Source organism: Phragmites australis, chromosome 3, assembly GCF_958298935.1.
Source record: "Phragmites australis chromosome 3, lpPhrAust1.1, whole genome shotgun sequence".
Taxonomy (NCBI): domain Eukaryota; kingdom Viridiplantae; phylum Streptophyta; class Magnoliopsida; order Poales; family Poaceae; genus Phragmites; species Phragmites australis.
Genome location: NC_084923.1, coordinates 35,318,035 through 35,339,679, shown reverse-complemented (window position 1 = coordinate 35,339,679; position 21,645 = coordinate 35,318,035). Strand labels below are relative to the sequence as shown.

General features: G+C 41.0%; 1 pseudogene; it reads right to left on the bottom strand.

The window, feature by feature from the left end:
• Positions 1 to 14,745: 14,745 nt before the first annotated feature.
• Positions 14,746 to 19,456, bottom strand: LOC133910676 (putative B3 domain-containing protein Os03g0621600; annotated as a pseudogene).
• Positions 19,457 to 21,645: the final 2,189 nt, after the last annotated feature.

The window sequence follows — 21,645 nt, the reverse complement described above, 5'->3', positions numbered from 1 at the left end:
GTAAAAACTAGACCATATATATCGACGTATTTATTAAAATAGATAATAGATCGATGTATTTATAAATCTAGTATATGTATTCAATATCTCGAAATTAAAAACCCGAATTCGGTACTCAAACACCGAAAAAAAGCCAGTGTATTCGGTATATGAGGTGTCGAAAACTTCCTGTAGTCACACCGTGCACCGAAAACAGAGATAGGACGTGACCGCGCAGCAAATCGGGCTATATTCGACATCTAAGGTGCTAAATACGGTACTATACAACATTCGGTACTTGAAGTGTCGAATATGACATTATTACCTATATTCGGCACTTGAATATGGTCTGAACCTATCGTTCGAAGGTTTTTTTTGAATTTGAGGTACTGAATACGAGTACTAAATTTATAAATACATCGATATATTATCGATTTAAGTAAATACAGTGATGTATATTATCTATTTTTTCTATTTTTTCCGCTAACAGACTTAGTAGGAGCTTATTAACCGACCAAATACCACCTCTTTTCTATTTGACATTTTATTTATAACTAGTAAAGTTATAACATTCTGAAAGTATTTTCTTAGTGACAAAAGCATTTTCATCTGGTCAGTCTATATAGTTTTCAACGTGTGAATTATCAACACCGAAACTTTGATGGCCCAAACTATAGGACGTCAAATGAAAAAAAGTGAAGGAAGCAATTGTTTTTAATACCCGCATACGGCCAAAACAAACATTGTTTTACGTTTTACGTTTTAGTTTATTAGTTCTTTTCTATTTTATGTGATGCCATAGAATCCGTTCCATTGATTTTATAAAGTTGAAGCGTTAGTACATATGAAAACATTGTTTAAAACTATCAAAATAGCCTATATTAAAAATAAAAATACTTTTATATTAGTACCGTCGGAGGATAAACTCCACAAGCGGAGATCCGAAAGGATCCTTTGAGATTCGATCGGGGATGATTCTGAATCTATCTCGTATGTGAAATAAATGGGAGTAAATGAGATGCAGGTGGTGCGGATGATCGGATGCCAGAGGAAATAAATGCTCAGGGGATTTTAGACAGGTTCAGACCGTACGGAGCGTAATACCCTACTCCTGTGTGTATGCTATAAATGCTCAGGGAATGTCTCTCTGAGGATCTCTCGTGTTACACGAATGTTTGTATAAGTCTAGAGCTTCGTGAGCTTGTCTTGGTCTTGAAGACTTGCTGTTCGTGGTTGTTCCGTCGTCGTTGCCTAGAATTCGTTGTCTTCTCCGGGGAGCCCGCCAATCTTTTGTACCCGTCGGGGTGGGTAGCGTGTCCAAAAAGGATGGCGCAAGTCTCAAGCGTCATAAATAGAAAGCAACTATCATGGGCTACAGCTTGAGGTGACGGGGAGGGTTGAAAACGCGCCCCCGTTCGGTCTTGTAGTCATCATCCCGTTTTTCAGCGGGTGATGCAGAGAGGGCCTGCCGGGCAGCCACCGAGCAGCCCCGCGTGCCCGCCCGGTCAGAGCGAGCCTGACACAGCAGAGCGGCAGACATTACGCATTGAGCCCTGCGACGTTATCCCGAGGCGCGCCGGATAACGCGCGATGGGACCCGCGCATTAAATATCCCCACGCCTCCCTGCCAGACCGTGGCAGGGACTGACAGCAGGCGTGGGGGGGTGGTTGGAAGTGACAGGCCACGTGTCTTCTTAAATGCAACATCGGGCTTCTCACTAATTGATACCTCACTGCTGAGCCCCTGTGGGGTCCACCGGTAAGGGGCTCATCGGGCCCTCTGGGAACTGCGAGTGCTCGGGGACTACTGTTCATAGCTCCGAGCACTCTTTCCCGGATATGCCCTTTTTTATCCTCGGGGAACTCAGGTGCTCGGGGACCACTGTTCATGGCCCCGAGCGTCTTCTCCCGGAACTTGACTGCTCGGGTCCTCGGGGAACTCGGGTGTTCGGGGACCACTGTTCATGGCCCCGAGCACCCTCTCCTGGTACTGTGACTTCTCTTGTCGTTAGGGAACTCGGGTGCTCAGGGATCACTATTTATGGCCCCGAACACTCTCTCTCGGAACTGGGTCTTCTCGGGTCATCGGGGAACTCGGGTACTCAGGGACCACTGTTCATGGCCCTGAGCACCCTCTCCCGGGACTTGGTCTTCTCGAGTCATCAGGGAACTCGGGTACTCGGGAACCACTGTTCATGGCCCTGAGCACTCTCTTCCAGAATTTGAACTTCTCGGACCTCGGGGAGATAATCTCTAAGGGAGGGCGCTATGTGGCACTCTGCTGTTCCGACCTCAGAACTCGAGAACCTCCGGTTGCCATGTCATCGACAAGTACGTAATGATACCAAGTTAAAAACTTATGGTAAAAAATATTTCACGAAGAATAAGGGACTGTTAATGATATGCAAAAATATTATTTAAGAGCTGATTTCGTAATATATATTTTATTAATTGTTATAAACATACTTTAATGTTTAAGTTGCTTGCAATATCCAAAATGCATCGCTATCCGTGTCCTAAAGTGCTCGTGTCAATTCTTGACATGACGTGTACCAGCAAAGTAGTACAAGTGCCGACGTTGCATAAAGAAATTGCACAACTTCTACTGTTTTGCCTGTTGTTTAGCAGAGGCAACGACGGGTGCGGTGGTTGCTGTTTTTCTTTCCCTTGCCCCAAAAAGACTTCGCATTGAAACTGCAAAAAGCACCACCCATGGTATCCGATGTACACATTACACAGGAAACTGGTCTATGCGTGCTTAACTACAGAAAATGTGCCTCTTCTTGGTATATGATTTTTCTTTTATTTTTTTTCATTTTTTCTATTTTCCAATTATCTTGGTAATGGAAAAAACAAAAACGTCCATAACGGAATGACGACAAAAATGAGAGGCTCCGACAACTAGCGACATAAGGAACAAATTGGGGTTTGCTTATTGCCAAGAGCAAAAAATGTCCTTAGATTTATCAAAAGAAAAATTTACTACTAGATTTTTCATCATCCAATGTACTTCCTTTGTTCATAAATACTTGATGTTTTAACTAAGATTTAATCAAATTTTTTAAAACTTTGACTGTTAATATTTTTTAAAATATTTAGTTTAGAAATATAAAAATCATACGTGTAAATTTGTCTTAAAAAATAGTTTTATAATATTATATTTTTATTAGATATTATAATTATATTATAATAAAAAATAGTGGTCAAGTTATATGTCGAAGACCATAAAAAATCAAAAACGTCAAGTATTTTTTACTGGAGGGAGTACTTCAATATTGTTGTATTAATTTTCCTAGCACATGTAATTTGGAAAACCTAAAGTCAAGTGAAAAGGAGAACAAAGATAACATCTAAACCCTTCTTAAAATCTCCCAAAAAATGTTGTTCTGCCCTTTCAGAAAAAAATTGTTCTACAACTGAGTCAAGAAGTAATTCATTTGCTTCACTAAATTCTGTTGTATGATGTATGGTGTGAAAAATTGCGTCACAAGATGTGTAGCGTGGAGAATTTTTCCATGAAGCATGCATGCGTGCGTGCTGTGGACTAGAAAAGGAAAAGACGCTTGAGTACTTCCTGGTGTGAGGTACTGTGCTAAGGCGGCCTGGTATTGTGCCAGGCGTGGCTTGGTCTGGTGGCACAGTGGTTCATCTGGTGCTCCGAGGCGTGGTCCAAGTTGGAGTTAGCCCAGGCGCCGAGTGCGAGGGCCCAGTGGGAGCGATTGGCGCGCGAAAGCACGGGCGAGGACAGGCCGTGTACGTGTTGGAGTTGTGTTGGAGTTGGACGTTGATGCATTAAAGAAAAAAAATCCATTTTACCCATCTAAACTATTGATCCATTTTGAAAGATCACTCGTAACTGAGATATCGGAAATAGAACCCTCTCATGTTTGGAAACTAGAAGTGGAATCCCCCAAGGCCGAATCTAAAGCAATTTTCGTCCGAGGTGACGCATAAATCCCTATTTTGGTCTGAGGTGGCGCAAAGGCCTAGGAGCCACTTGTTGCTGCCACGCCATTGCCAGATCTTGGACACGAAGAAGCTGTCACCACGGGCGAACACCTTCTTGCCCTGCTGATCACCATCACTACTCATCGCAGTTATGACACTAGCGATGGTGCCCATGCTATCGGCATTGCTAGGCCTCAGGTGTACGGAGATCAGCATGTGCTCGTCAGCAAGCACGTACTGGTACAAGCCCATGGTGTAGCACCTCCTCGCATCAAGGCAGCTGCTGGTGCTTGCCTTTCCCTTCCCCTTCCCTGACCCCCTTGTCGCCGCGTCTGACGGATAGCTCGCCATACGCGAACTTTGGCAGTGCGTCGATGGTGGCCTAGTTGAGCCCGTTGCCGGCGTCGTCCTCGTGCGGGGGGGGGGGGAGAACAGGCGTTGTAATTGCCGCTCGGCCCCATGGTGTCAGCATGATGGCTCCTGAAGAAGAGCCGGCACAAGACATGGAACAGCCCCCGACATGAGCAGCACCAACCAGGGTTCGAAAATTCGATGGTTACCGAGCAAAAATCGCGATAACCGGCCATCTCGGTCCGGCTCGGTTTCAGAAACCGAACGGTAACCGAATTTGAATTCAAAAAATAAAAAAATTCAAAAAAATATCTTAAAAAAAACACTAGACACAATTCTAAGACCTTAATGTCGTTTGCATCATATTCTATAGGGAGGAAGTTTAAAAAAAAGAAAAAAGTTGAAGCGTGTGGCTCAGTTATTAACTCATGTTCTATGGCAAACTAGGCCTACTTTTATAACTAACTTTGCTCTATGGCAAACTAGGCCTACTTCTTCTTTCATGTTGTATTTCCAACGATCAAAGGAGAGGGTTCCATTATCGAAGATGATATTGTTCCTCTAGGACCAGCACTAACGACATTTGGAACATTCATGTTCAAATTGTCAATGATTTGCTATTCGGTAAGCACAATACTGCTGATATAAGTGTAGTGAATAACTTATTTTGAATCGGTTAGTGTTTTTTATGTTTCTTTGTTTGTGTTTTTCCACCATGATTAATATTTATATGTTCTTTTCAATCTTTTTTCATATGTAGGTACACTTTTGTCTAATAACCAGAGGGGATAATTTGTACATGATATATGAAAATATGCAGTTATATAATATACACAAGTTCAAAGCTAAAGAATGGTTCATAAACTCTATAGATAATAGCAGTAGTTACAAGTTATTGTTTTTTACATTTCTCAAAGAGACAAAAATGGAAGACACTCATGTAACCTTTTTCTGAATAATGTGTTGCTTTTACATATACATATATATTGCCTCTCTTCTCTCCCAACAATAATTTTTTTCTTCTAGAATTGTAATTTTCTCCTTTTCATTTTCTTGCTTGTATCATCTGCTTCCTGCTTCTTGGTGCGTAGTTGCTTGCTCCAGTACCTGCATATATTTTTTTTTAACATCAAAATTGTTATGTTTTATATTTACATGATACAATATTTTTATCTTATTTTTGTTTCAGCTATATCATATATGTAATAGCAGAATGTAAATTCTATATGCTGATGGTATGAAGTTTTTTATGCATGTGTGTGTTTTGAATATTTTGTCTGTGGTGGTATAATATAATCCTGTAGAGATAGGCATGGTGATAAATCAATTTAAAATTTTTATCCTTTTAGAAAGTTTATGCTACCAACATATTTTTGTAGCTCATGCTTGTTTGATGTTCAGATATTTAGCTATTAGTTGTCTTGTTTCTGCATGTTATGTGAGACCCTTAGCATGACTATGTTTCTACTGCTCTTATGTTTGCTAAGCCTGGGTCTTATGATCTTATGTCTACTAAGTCTGGGTCTACTATTATGCAATTTTCAACATAATTGCATACATATCATCTAACTTTTTACTTGTTTTTATATCTTCTTTGCTACGCAAACATATATTTTCACATGTTGTAGATTGTAGTTAGTCTGTTATACTTTTTAGTTTGCTTTAAATTGTCTTATTTTCTATTATGAACTAATGATTAGAGCTATTTAATATCTTCTTCTATCATATTTTCTCATTCACCATACTTTGTTGGCCAACATGTTATCTTGTTTGCTACAACTATGGCGGAAATGGTCCCTAGATCAATGCTAAGCACTATGATTCTAAAATGCAGAAGCTGCTGTAAGTAATATTGAACATATTTTCTTTTTTTATCTTGCCTACTTGTCTCTTCTTTATCTGATATGTCATAACACTTTTTTAGTCTTTTGGTTGTGAAAATCTCTCTTATTTAATCTTATGCTATCAAACTTTAATACTTTTTTTATATGCTATTATGAGTTTTTATCTAAGGAGTGTAATCTTGAGCCATAGCACAGTCCATAGGCTAGAATAGACATAGTTGAGTATTACCTGGAAGGAACAGCTTGATCTAGTCCAGATGTGTGTCGTTTTAATGCATGACTAACCATCAGATGTTTGTGGTGAAAATGCATTGTCCGGTAGAAATAGTTTGATCTAGTTAGTTTGTTTGTGTATATAATGTTTTTTTTCTAGTCACACTGTCTAGATTTCTAAGATGATTTGTATCTGATCTAAGTAGCTTGTAATTCCAATAATAACTATTGTGGAATCAACAAATAGTAGAAGGAATTAGGGGAGCAGTGGGAGCTGGAGAAGGAATCAAATAATTTTGTTTTTGATACATGTGTGTACCTTGATCCATCTCTCTTTTTGATGCTTTGATGCATCTACCGTTGCATAGATGATCGTGTGTCCTATATGGTATTCTTTTCTTTTCTTTTTTTTAGCCTTTCTTCCTCTCCAAGTTAATCTCTATTTTTATGGGCTATATGCTTAGTTTATAGACTTTGATATTTGTCTTGTTTTTTGTTGGACCTTTTGTTGCCTTATTTAGGTAGACAGGTAGACTAGCAAACTTGTTTAGATCTTCTTTTTTCTTCCCACCCATTTGTTATTGGGTTTGTGGGCTTTTTGGGTGGACCCATTTAGTCCTGATGGTGCTTCAATATTGCGGGTTTTTGATTGGACAAAAAAAATTTGACAGCACAACATAGAAGCACCTGATTAGTATAAAAACTGATAGATTTTGATAGACAAAATATGCTACTAGATAGCTAAACAGATTATTCTTTTAATATAAGTACTAATTTTACATTACTCTTGCCGCCTCAGGGCATCCCTCTCCCAAAAAAGCTCTAGTCCACTCGGCCGTTGCCACCACGGCGAGAGGAGGCGGCTTCGTTCGTTCGCCCGCCGTCCTTGGGTAAGTTCGGCCTTCTTTTTTACTTGGTCGATCTGTGGTTGGCCGGTTGCTAGGCGTCGAGCCGAGGGGTCATGAGGGTTTCCTCCCTCCCTTCCCTCTTTCTCTCTCTGTCGCCGTTGCAATTTGTTGAGGCCATCATTGACGACCTCACTGCTGGCGAGGGGGAGCGACGAACAATCCTGGCCTCCTTCCTTCCGCTTAAGTCTTACTTGGCATCTTGGCGCCCTTCCACGGCCTCTTGCTTGTACTGGACAGGCGTGAAGATGTGGAGTGGGTCTGTGCGGACTTGGATAGATTTCATATGTTCTTCTTGCTTGGACGTATTGTTGTAGGAGTTCTTTTTTCCCTCCAGGGAGACCTTTCCTTGTCTATTACTGAGAACAATCTAATCCAAATATTAATCTCCACTCAGTTAGTTGCAGGTTCGGTTAATCTAGTCCATCCATGGTGCAGTTTATTTTCCAAATGTGTTGGAGGTCTAACTGAACTCCCATTTGCCATTGCCCCACACTACTCTTTGGAATGCAAGAACTTGATATCAAATTTGTAGGCATTTCAAATGAAATATTTTTATTCCTGCATAATCGGTGAAAATTATTGTGCAAATGCATGCAGCTATGCTTTGCATGCTTATTCTAAAATACACCTGTGATAGTGTAGTAGAGCTTCCCTAAGAATTGCTACCCTATTAATAGTTGTCATACTGCAATTTTTTCATATGCTACATTGGCATAACAAAATGACGAGGAGATGTAGATGATTTATTTGTTTCATTCATAGTGGATGATAATGCTGAGTTCAGTTGCTAAATCTGAAGCAACACTTTGTAGAGATGGATGCATCAAGCCTTCCAGCATTGTCAATGGAGAGATTCTGAAGATGTTTGTTGGGCAAAGAGTGTGCACAGTGGTCCAGATCCAACGCAAAGAAGGCGAAGTGCTTGTTGGGCAGTCCAGCGATGGGCATTAGTTGACTATCAGAGGTGCCTTGGATGTCCCTGAATCACACTTTATGGAGGTTTTTAGAATTGCTGGAAGTGACTAGTCCATGTGTGCTAAAGTTTGCACAGATTTCGGCAACAACTTTGGTGAGATTCGGTGCACTTATGGTGTTCTTATTTGCCTCTCTCATTAACGCTATTGTGACCTGTTAGTATGATCTGATTTCTGCAATGGTTTCCCACCTTTAATTTTTTTGTTAGCTTTTACATGATTCCATCGAAATAAGAAGAATATGATGTATTTGTTTTCATGCTCCACCCTAAACATTGCACATTAAGAGCATGTACAAACGATTTTTATTTGTTAGTTCCCTTTTGTTTTTGAGCTTTGTTATTTAGTTGGGTTTGTTATTCTTGGGTTACATGAGTGAATATCCATACATTTCTCTGGAACTCATCTTATTTGAGAGCATCAAAGCTGCCTAACTGATTGTTTGTGTTTACATATACAATTGTATAAGACAACTTATTTCTTGACCTAGTGCTGAAATTGACTTGAATTGTTGTGAAGAACTATGTTACACGGATATAGATACGTGTATCGGTACTGGGCTGATACCTATACGCGGATACACCATTTTCCCAAAAATCCTGATACATGGATACTTTTCAATAATATTTTATTAAAAATAAGTAATGAGTCACATGAAAATTATAGCAGCTAGCAAGAAGCCAGGAACAATAAGCTACCTTGTGATTAAGCCATTTTGCTGCCATTCGGGCCATTCCAGTGAGTGAAGTATTGAAGTGAGCCAACAACCAAGACTCCATCTAAATAAGAATGTACAAGAGGGTTACAAATTTACAACAAATGCATAGTGTAAAATACTAAATTTTGAGGCATGAAAGACAAACAAATTACATCACCTTTGAGGAGTTACTTCTAGCTGACCTATAGACAGCCTTTCCCTTCTTCCCTTATTGACTGAATAACACATAAGAACATAAAAGAAACACAATCTCACGAGTCTCAAATTGGAAAGTTCAGTAGTTCACACAACAAAACATAGAAGTTAATAGCAGATAGCAGGTTCTACTTAAGTTCTATTACATAACATAGTAGTCTCAAATTTAGGAACTTATAAAGGACATAATAAAATGCCTCGGGGACGTCTCTCCCTGTGGGTTGAGTTTTTTTCATAAAGGACATAATAGCTAGGATAGTGCAGCAGGCAACAACTGTAGCTTGTAAGTTCATCCAACTAGGCTTCGTCGGGATTTTCTTTAGCTTCATTCTCCCAAATATCAGCCTCCACATCTCCAAAAGACACGACTTGCAATTCAGGCTCATCAAGGGAAAGGTTAGCCACTTCAAGAATCCCTAAACCACTTAGAGATTCAAAAAAATCTCCAACCACATCCCACATCCTTGATTCCCCTTTCTTGTAATTATAAGTCTTTCTTGAGAGATGTCTCAGATTTGAGTGCACATAGACCAAATCTTTAGCATGCTATGGAGTTAGGGTATTTCTTTTGACACTGTGGATGAAGATAATGTACTCTAATTTCTCTCATAACATGACGATGAGGTTGATTGGCTAACCAATTTGATGACTAAATTAATCAATAAAGGAACAGATTGTGCATGATTTATCCATCAAGTCATAGGAGAAACAAACCATCTATCATGAAGAGACTCAAGATCATTGAATTCTTCTGAACAACTAGAAAACCTTGCCTATTATTCTTTCACTTGAGACAATTATGTTGGTATGCGAAAGTACTTCTTGAAGCATGTCATCCTCAATTTTTATACCTCTTTGTCTTTGTGTGGAGGTACACCACTAACACCTCCATCCAGCTATTGTTTGCTATAATATCTACAATATAAATAGAGGCAAGTGAATTAGCAATCGAGTTATGAACATAAGCAAGACATCAAGTAAAGTGGAGATTATTACCTTGGGTTGAGTGAATGAACCAAAGAATGAAGTGGATTATTGCCTTTTGTCCACCTATTAACCAATATCTTATGAATAACCAAGTACAAGTCCGACTCATCATCTGGTTGCTTCCTTTCCCATTGATATATCCCTTTCCTCACTTTCTCAATCATAGAATCCCACATCTCATAAATCAAGTGAAGACGAGGTGTGTCAGTGTCCACCACACGTATCATATCATAGATAGGGGTAGTAATCTTAAGAATATACTCCACATTCGTCCACCACACCTCACTCAGTACCTTGTCATGACAAGAGCTGTTGTAGATGTCCCATGCCTCACTAATTACCATTTGCTTAAGAGGCATTTTTACCTCCATCATTCATTTCAGGATACACACAACTAATGCAAACCGTGTTTCAGCAATAGCTAGCAACTTCAAATGGCTAAACTCATTGAATATTGAAAGTTGCATGCCATGGTTCATTATAAAATTCTTGATGATTTGAGCATCACTTCTAATAACATGTATAAATTCAAGTTGTTTCCAAACAAATTCCTCTTCTTCATTCTTTGGGACTTTAGACTCACAAATACTTTTCAAAGCAAGATTGAGAGTATGCACAACACATGGTGTCTTTGGATCTCACTTTTTCACCATATAATCTAGATTGGAAATAATTTTAGAAATTAGTCCATCATATAAGAAGAATATTAGTGAATTTGTTTCTTATTTTTGGGATATTATTTGAGGCCCTAACAATTGTTAGGAGTTATAAAAGTAGCCTTTTGAAGAATTTTAATTTAAATTCTACACAGGCTTTCTGGGAGAGTCCAATTAAAATGGTTTGCACATGGATTATGGAACACATACAAAAAGTTCTAAAATTTGGAGAAACATAAGACCATTTTTGGGTGAATCTAATTAAAATCGGGTTTTGTGTGAAATTAGTGCACAATACTTGTAGTTTTATGTTACTATTCATAATACTTATAGTTTTATGTTACAAATGACACAGTAGTTAAAGTTTTGTGCAATTCACTCAAAAACAAAATTAGCACAAGCAAAGAAAACTTAAAATTGTAGATTTATAATGATCAATGCACTGCAATGCATACCTCCAAAATAAAATGATCTAGCAATTAGAGTATCCAAGTGCTTGCGGTCTTCCATTGCCCAAGCTTTCTCCAATGCACTTGCAGGTCTCCTCTTGTTCTACGTGCTGTCACAACATGAAGAACCCGTAGTAGGCAAGGACACAGTTCTCTGTCTTGACCTTTCTACTAGTTCTTTGCACCTTTGAACATCTCTCCTCATTTGGAGGAGCAAATCTACTAACACCTTTGGGCAAACACCGACTCCCTTTCCCTTCTTCTGCAGCAAGTACGCTTCAACTCAAGTGTAGCTACTGAATCCTTCATATGGAAAATACTTACACTTCCATCTAGTATTACCCCCCCCCCCTTGCTCTAGGTCTCTCTAAAATGTCAACATGATCCCACAATGGAGCCTTAATGTTTGTTGACGATGCATAACCACCAGCACTAGCATCACTACTTGAACCCTCGGTCACAATCTTCTCAGTTCTCACCGTCAAAAGTTGGTTAGGTGCCGAGTTGGATTAGACATTGCTATTGCTAAGCCAATCGGTAGGGAAAAAGGGGAGGGGGAGAAGGATAACTCACTCCCGAGTGAAAAATGGAAGCTGGTCGTCGGTCCTATGCTGGTGGAGTTCCTCGCCGGTCCGCCATCGACCATAGCTGATAAGGGCACGGCTCCCTCCGATACACACAAGGTGAATTCACCCCTTATTGTTTATATTTTCTTCATAAAAGAATAAAATACTACTAAGTTTTTTGTTATTTTTAGGAATATGGGAGAAGTACCACAACCATACTCGGACGTCACTCCTCGAAGGCCAAGTCTACTCGGACTCAAGGCTGAGCTCTAGTCACAGTCATGGTCGTGGTCGAAGTCGTGGTCGTAGTCGAAGTCGTGGTTGTGGTCGAAGTCGAGTTCCAGGACAGCACGTCAGTAAAACTCTATCATACAAAGTCCGTTTTAGGTAATCTTAGACATTTTGGAAAGCTTACAATGAGCCATTTCCAATAGATATGAGTTCGACCAGATATTCCTTATAATTTAGTCAGAGTTAAAGGAATAAGGTGTTGCATCACCGTTTTGAACCCTACCGGGTTTTGTAGTTGTGTCGGAGTCGGAGTCCAGGTTATGCACGCCTCTCTCCATGGTTGCACAACCCTAGTTCAACCTCCTCACGTCCCCTATATATACATAGTAACCATCGTAGTTAGGCTTAGGTTTAGCTTAGATTATTCTGTTTAATACAGTTTCGCCATTTATCGGTTTGTTGAACCCCAAACTCGAGTGCTTCATTGGTAAGTAGCAATATTCAGATTGCATCTACCTGTTCTTGCTTGTGTTCTCGATTTGTTTGCAGGAAATGCCTTCTTAGCGAGGTCAACCACGTCTTGACACGGTTGATAACCACAGAGTAGTAGTGTAGTGGTTGCGAGGGTTCTCGATCTATTCTGGTCGGAGCATTTGGATCATCAACGTCGAAACTCCACCAATCGACTTATCATATTAGTTTTCGAAAGATCGGGCAAACGCGCATCAATAGCGGGCTAGCGTTGAGCACCTCCTTTGCTTTGGTGCTTCCCACCGCCTGCCATCGCCCAACCTCCCTAGAGCTTCATTGTCACCACAAAGTCGCCGCCCGCCGGTCGTCGTTGCGGGTGTGGAGGCAGCACCGCTGCTACACGCCTACGGCTCGTTGCACCCATGCGTGACAGCGTGTGTGGGCGGCTAGGGCAGGAAGCGTGCATGTGGATATCGGTCTAAGTGGGTTGGGTCGTATCGTGTAACTGGGCCAATATGCATTGGCCCACGTATTAGATTAATAAGTATTTATTTTTGTGTGGATACTCCACAGATTCGTATTGGTGGCATATCCGTATCGGATACGGCACCAAACTAGAGTATCCGTGTTTTAAAGGTGAAGAACGAAGTATCTTGTTATTTTTCATCTGTACGTGAGCTACCTTTAGAAAGTTCAATCCTATACTCCTATGTCCCAAATGGTGTCAAACTACCACTATGATTGACCAGCATCTTAGAATAGATTTCAGGATGACAAAAATTATTATCTTGTGGGACATATATGTCTTGCATCTTATATATAATCTACTGGTGAAGTAAGGTTTTCTTTTAAGAAAGCGAAGTAAGGTTATTGGAGCCAACATGCCAAATGTTTCAACATTTATTTACAATGGAAAAAGTAATGTTTGTCCATTAAGAGGAGCGTATTATGCTTTCAAGTTTGTGTAGGTTATCTTTGTTGCACTCTTCTGATGCAAAGCGTAATTAATTATACGCACGCCTCTTTTCTATACTGTGCCTTGCTGCAACAGCTTTACAGTTGATATTGTTACCGTGTTTATCTGGCATTCGATGGGTTATGCAAGTTTGCGAACAAGGTCGAGGAGCCGTTCATGTAGAGTTCAGCATTGCACCGAAGGTATTTTGTCCAACTAAGCTTGTCAAAGTTGATGTCTCTAGATTTAAAGACTTGGCTAAATGTTCATTCATTCACCTCACTAATTTGTTACTTACTATCAGTATTGGACACCAGTTAGGACCTATTAACCTAAGCTATGTAGCAATGAAGACAAGTAAGTCTCTCAAAGTCTCATGTAGTTGAAGAGCTTATTATCTTTGTTTTCTCTATTCAAAGCGAGCAGAAGCTTTATGTTACTGTCACTTCATTTGTATCCAGAGAAGTTGCTGTGATGGTCTCATGCATTTTATGAAGATCTATGCTGTGCGTTGAGATGAATATACTACAAAGTACTTGAAACTAGTTGCTAGTTTGAATGTCCTGAGCTGAAATATTATTTTGATGTTACGCTCTACCTCCTAGTTGGCATTGTTTTACTGAGGCCCTTGCTATGCAAATAATTGTAAGTAGATTCCCTCTTGTTTACTTTTAAGTTATTATTAAACATTCGTTAGAGCAAGAATTTTTTTAGGGAAAAATGTAGTTTAGAGCAAAATTTCAATGAGAAATCTAGTTACCATCACAGCTCATTCTCTTAAGATGCAATGCACCTCCTTTCATGCGATGTACTGAACTACTAATGTAGCTCTGTTGAATGTGCATTTATGCATAGTCACATCTCTATGCACTAACTCTGCTATTCAGTTCTGTATTTATGTGCATCGGATGAGCTCTTTCTCACGCTTCACGTGACATAATAACTGTAAATTTCAACATTTCTGCAAAAAATAATTTAAGATTGGACATGAAATGAATAAACTCAAGTGAACTATATATCACTTGCCGAAATAAAAAAAATCTTTTTATTGCTCGCCGAAATAAGAGAATCTTTTTATAAGCAAGTTCATGGCTTCACCATACTGATATTACGAGCCAAAAGAAATATACGCATCACAACAATACATGTTACAGTAGCTAACTCCAACATAACAGAAACAGAAACATTGATTAACTACAAGCGAAGTAGCCTGAACTTGGGCACTACAACAGAACCAACAGACAATCAGGTGCTGAATAGGGCCATAGATAGTGTATCAGTAAACCAAGCTGGACGCTTATCAAGCCACTGCTTCCACCATTGCAAAAGTTGGCAGTTGGCACCGGCAGCTTTCACAAGTAGTCAATTTTGCGCGAATGATATGCACATTCATCGCATACTTCTGGTTCTTTAGCAGCTCGAAGAGGCAGAGATCTCCCAGTTGCAAATTGTTGTCACGTGAAAACACCTTCCACCCTTTTGGAAGCCTTTGGGATCTGCGCCTGCTCTCCTGAAGGCGGGACCGCACTTCCCAACCCTTGCCATGATGTTGAAGCATCAGTGTTCCCTCCTCAAATGGAAGATACTAGTCTGACTGGCGCGTACGTCGCGTCCATTTTTATTTTGCTGTGTAGAGCGTGACAAAAGAAGACTAAAAAATTAAGTTCACAAATTCTACATATTTCAATATTTATTTATAAAATTATTAATGTTAAACACATTAAATTAATTATAGAGAAAACAATAGTATTTTTATGCATGCACATAGTTTTAACGTGTAGGTGAAAGTAATACTAACCTAAAAAAATTTGTTTCATATTTTTTTGAGTTTTAGATATTTTTCTTTGCATTTTAGATTTTTTAGCTGATTTATTAATGTAACTAATATTCATTTCGATATTTTTCTAATTTTTTTTGGAAAAGAAAATTACATGTGTATGTATATATATATATATACACATACGTACTTGTGGCCCACTGCTACAGTATCAAGGCCCCTGAGAGGGCGTCATTCCTTCCACCGTTAGGGTATAGATATTGATGCATCAGCGTATTCTCTAGATAGGTCCTGGTTACAGCAGGAAAGGGTTTTCAGCAATTCAAAATAATTGAAGTAGTACTCCACCAAGATTGTAAATTTCTTCAAGGCAATTGGGAAGCTAAACAATCTGCTTGCTAAAGGACGTGCAATTACTACAGAATTTCAATTCGAGACCAGAGAACTTTTTAACTCACCATAGTACGATTTCTTCCAGAAATACTGGTCTTCCTCATAACACATGCATACATGGGGATTGCAGAATGTATAGCTCGGACTTTCTCTTTCAGTTTCTTCATCTGAACACCAGTAAGACGGGTGCCAAATGGGAGGATGTAACTCGGAACAGAATTCGCTCTGTGATCCTCTGGAGATACAAAATCACACATGCAAAAGAAACATAAATACAATGATCTTCAAGACGTAGACAGTGCAACTTGTAATCTCATGACTCGAATGAAGAGCTTGACGAACTGATATTCACAATCTTACCCCTCTGTCTTGAGTTACCCCTTTGCTTCAGAGTTTTCTTATCAGTTGGCAAAGATTTGATGGGAAGATCATGGAAGCTGCTTTAAGATGCCAGTGGGTTTTCCCCTCTTTCCTCCACCATGAGCAGCATTTTTTGCAACAAGGCATGGCGGTACTTTCTCGCAGCCACTAGCATCAAAGATCAGAACCTTCAAGCGAGAGATCCCGTCATATTTGAATACCAAGAAGTCCAACATTTTCAAGTCATCAGCACTAGCAAACGACTTCCATCCCGACTGAAGCACTAGCCTGCCCAAATTCTTTGCAACTTGAACATCAAAAGTGTAATTACTGCGTGATTCAAGCTTAATACTTCTTGCTATTTGGGCTCTGAAATGATGTGCAAATTTATCTGGTATGGTCTGCATTAACAAGATGAATGCAGAACAAAGCTCATGTGAGGTGAGGGAGCAGTATAAAGACTATTGCTGTATCAAGAGTTTGGTTAATATGATCACAGCTCAATATCTTCAAAGAAAGTGACACACCATCGCATAGCGAAACACTAACTTACTTCCAGATGCAAAACAGTTAGTAATTAAAGAATGCAAAGAGTTGCTCAAATATATGTTTGATTAATTCTATTTCATTCCTAGAAGGCGTTCTATAGAATATCTTGAAGAACCAATAAATATTTTTTCCTCATCTCATGGTGCGGAAGCATTCCTGTAAATTAACAACAACATCCCCATTTGTCTTGTATCTTGTAAGTGATGGTATTGGCTTTCATGTTACCAAAATAGAACTTTGATCAGCAGTCTTAGTAGCAACATACATTGAAAACACTACCACAGTATGAAGGAATAGTGAGAAACCAAGTGGATAATGTTTGAGTTGAGTTGGACAAAGTTAGCATGTGTTTATTGATGTTTGTTCTTGTTCATGAGTAATTTGAGTTGAAGGAGAATGGAATTAGAATAATTTTCTCTGAGTCCAGTAATTTATTCTCACCAGATTATCTGGTGCCTAGGAAATTGACTTCACCAGATGATCCGGTGTGGTGCTGATGCTGACACCGGAGGTTTTTAGTTTGGCGGCAAAATTTGAAATGAGCATCAGATAGTCCGGTGTTGGCTACTTGTGTGCACCAGACTATTTTCAGCAGAGAAGGACTCAAACTGGGTTCTAGTGAGTGGTACTCATCAGACAGTTCGATGATAAGCTGTGTGAGCACTGGAAAGTACACCAGAGTTTTTCTTGTAGAGAGGGTGAAGTTGTTAAGTCTAGTGCAGTGGTACTGACCGGAAAGTCCGGTGTGTGCATGGTTGAACGTCGGACTAATCACCGGACCATTTCTTACAGAGTGATTGGAATAGTGTGTTCTGGTAGAGGTGAAGGCACCGGATGTTCTAGTGACTAGATAGTGAACATCAGAGTAATGCACCGAACTTTTTCTTGCAGATACGAGATTCTTTAGTGCACAAAGGAGTTGGACTCACCAGATGGTCTGGTGTTCAGATGCAGAACACACCAGAACATCTGGTGCTCACAATTTCTACATGATGTGCTTTCATTTGAGTATTTTTGTTTTGAGCTAACCTGTAGATGGTTTGGAGTGGGAGAAACGTGTTTGCTTATTTCATGATGTGCAAATGATGGATGTGACTTGGCGGTCGACGGTGAGATGATCGGGGCCAAGTGGAAGGTTTGGTGCTAGACGATTAAGGAGGCCGGATGGAGTCAAGCGTGATCCTAGTGGTACACGTGGAGGTCAAGCAAAGCATGGATGGAGAAGGATGAAGACAGCGTGTTGATAAAGTCAAGCGAAAGGGGTGTTGGTGCAAGTAACAAGACCGTTCGAGGGATCAAGAGCGGGAGAGACTTGCTGGTGGTCAAGATCGCAAGATAGAGTACACGTGTCGACATCCAGACACTTACTTAAGGCAAAGCAAATGGCGACTAGTCGTGCTTTGAGAAGCGTACTAGGGTTTCACGGTTTGACCACAAAACCGTGGGAGGACTAGAGGGTCACGTGGCATCATCGCGAAGCTTGCGTTGAGTTGAAGCTAAGTCGTAAAGAAGTCGTGGCCATTCGATAGAAGGTGTAAAATCTGGACCAAAATGGCTCAATGATAGAAGTGCACTACCGGTGAATGGTATTTTGGGAAAAAAAAAACTTAAGGGCCAAGGAAGCTTCCAAGAGCTATAAATAGAGGGGTAGAGCTGTAGAAGAATTTTGAGCCAGCCTTTTTGAGAGCCTAGTGATAGGTTTTAGAAGAGAGGAAAGAATAGGTTTAGTCTTTGTAATAGGCTAGAGTTTTTGTGAGAAAAATAATTTTGTAGTCTGTCAAAAATAGGGCTGACTTCTGTACTTAATGAAGTTCATTTTCTCTCATGAGCTTGTGTTCATCTCCTTCCAGTCTCCTATTTTTGGTTCCAATGGCTTCGGTGCAAGTTTTTTAATTTTCTTATTGATTTTCGTTTTTGCCTTTGAGCTGTAACTTTTCAACCTTGGTAAGCTGTTCTTCTTGTTGGTAGAGGCATAAATATTTATATTCTCATGTATTTGAGAATGTCTTGAATCTTCTTGCCTCTAGACCATCAACTTGAAGAGTTGCTTCTTTCGGTGAGTGTCATTTACTTTGTTTTTCGTTCAAGTTTCAAACTTTTATGCACAAAGACACATGAAATGATCTTGAATAGGGTCTATGGCTTATATTCTATCCGTAGAGTCATGTTGCCTTGGAACTTTCTCTCTCCCTTTATCTCTTTAAAAATTATGTTTCTGTTTGTAGGTTTTTTAGGAGCTTTTGGTGAATAAGGAGTAAGACATCTATTTTGCAAAAAAATTGTAAGACGTCTATTCACTCCTCTCTAGTCGTCTAGTTTGGTCATACAAATAGTATCAAATCACCAACAGAAAACATAGCGCAGAAGAAAATTGATCACCAATCTTTTATGAAAATCACCAATCAAAACCTTGAAGAAATGCTTGTCTTGGTCATCTGTGTGATCATTCCAGTCATAATATGCAGCATCCCTCTCTTTGCATCCCTTACGAGGCTTCCTCATCTTGGAACCACACCTACATCAAAAATGAAAACATTATCCCACTATAATGTGGAGGAAAAAAGAAGATTTTTTCAGACAGGTTATAGCTAACAGGGAAAGGATAAGGAAAAAAACAACTTTTTTTTATCACACTTCAGGGTACATGTTGGTAAGTCCTATTTAAAATTTCACATTCCATTTGTTATGGAACTTAAACGCGTGATAAAGGGACAAAAAAGCATACAGGTAAGGAATTATCTCATACCATCTTCAAAAGAAAAAAAGGAAGACCTCCCACCTACCGAGCTAGGTGTCTCCTCAGCGACGAGTCGTGCCGCTGGCACATCACCTGTGTTCAACGTCCGGCCGCCCGAGTGCAGCGGCGAACGATTGCAACGGACTGCTACCGCGATGTGAGTTCAATCCTTCCCTTCCTCTCATAGTTCGCCATTTCCCCCATGCCCTTCAGTTTCTTCCCAATCCTCCGCTGGAGCCGAAATGGGTCGCCGATGAGCGAAGGGCTCGATGTGCCTTAGAGATCCGGGACGCTCTGTTTGTACCAATAACTTGGTCGGCAGAGGTCATCAAACTGGGGGTGGTGGCCGACGAGCTGGAGAGGGCGGTCGCGCGAATCCCTTCTCTGAGGATGATCTCAACGGCGGAAGTTCCTCTAGGTGCCAGTCCGTCTTCAGGGGGGAAGACGAGCTTCAGCCGGTCCTCGTGTCAGTCCGCGGCGAGGATCTTGGGGCGGTCGCCGGTGGGGGCGACGATGATTTCGGAAGCCTCACGGCAGGCACCGCGCAGGGAGTCTGCCGGTGAGCCGGAATCCCCTCAGTTGGGCCGGCCTGTGCGCTTTTCTTGGCCCACGGCCCTTTCCCATGTTGATATGTTCTCACACTCAACTCAAAAGTTTCCAGAGCCTTGGGTGTGGGTGTCGAAAGCTAGCGCGTGGCTAGGGTTAGGGTTTTCGGCAAAAAAAAGGAGAGATCCGATGATTGGGGACGATTGCGAGGAAAGTGAGGCGAATCGGCACCCCTCCACCACTTCTCCACTCCTTTGCACAAGCGTTGAGTGCAGACCACATGGAGAACCGGCCGGAGCAAGGTCAGGGCCGGGGGTAGGGCAAAAGGAGACCTGATGAGGAGTCGCGGGTTGAAGGGGGTGACTTTCGGCGGGGATTTCCAAAGCGAGCAGGATCTTCGTCACAAGCTCCAGTGAGGCATGGGGGCCTCACTAGAAAGGCGTGGGTTCCAACCCCAGTGTCGAGATGCTCATTAACAACGTGACCAGAGCGGTCGCCGGGATCTTCAGCAGCCCTCAAGAGGCAGATCTGCCCAGGGAGGGTGGTCCTCACACCAAGATCCATGGAATAACCCCTCCCAGGGAGGGTGGGGGGCAGGAATAACCTGGACGCACAAGGGAGCTCACGGAGCCAGAGATAGAAGATCCCTAGAAGGACCAACCAGATGCAGGCCGGGATCCATCTTGAGGTAAAGCTCCAAAACTGAAACCTCCCGAATCTATCAAATGCTTTAGATGTACACAGGAGGGTCACCATCAGTTAGACTGCACCAATGACCCTATCTGTTACAAATGCAAAAAGTCTGGCCATATGGCTGCTGAATGTGGCTCTTTAGCGGTTAAGGACAAAAAACTCAAGATGTTTGGATTTAGTATTCCTAAGCAGGGTTTTTACAGCATTAGTATTCCTGAGACAAAGACAAAATCTTTTTTGACTGCTGGAGTAATACATGTCATCAAGGGTGATGCAAGTGAGGTCAAAATAGAAGCTGAACTGAAAAACTTGATTGACCCTAAATGGGACTGGAACATTAGGAGGCTAGACAGTAATGAGTATATGGTAGTCTTCCCTAACAAGGAGTCTTTGGAAACCTTTTCAAGGCTATCCATGGTGGAATTAGCTTTACATGCTCTGGTGGTTAAGGTTTCCAAGAGAAATGTTGACCCGAATATCACCAACCTTCTGCACACGGTGTGGATTAGGATATTTGGCATTCCTGACTATGCCAAAGATGAGGAAGTGGTCAAGGAGATCACTTCCTTGGTGGCCGAACCACTGGTGGTGGATGAGCTGAGTTTAGTAAGGGCTGACCCTGTCAGGGTCAAGGTGAACTGCAGGGAGCCTTTCAAGACCAGAACTGCAATTGAGATATTCTTTAACAAGGAGGGCAAGATGATTACCTTTGCAGTGGAGAGTTTTGGGGGGAAAAGGCAGGAGGATGTCCCTTCCAGGCCTGACCCTAAGGACCAGGATGATGATAATGGGGAAGACTCTGACATGGATGACTCTGGCTCCAATGATAACAACCCCAAAAGAGTGTACAAGGGAGACAAAGGGAAAACCCAGGAAGAAGCAAGAAAAGAAGGGGGTACACCCAAAACCAAAAAGTGCCAGAGCCAGGTGGAAGAGGAAGAGGTAGTGAGCTATGAAATGGTTGAGCCTCTTGCATCTTTTGACCCCAAGGTTGGGACTTTGGTTGTGTACAATGCCGCAGGAGGGGATGATGAGGGATCTAGCCACTACTCCCTTGGGCCCAGTTGTATGGAATTGGAGAAAGTACCTGGGCATCTAACTCAAGAGGCCTTGGGTTGCAAGGAACCCACTGTGATGAAAGCAAA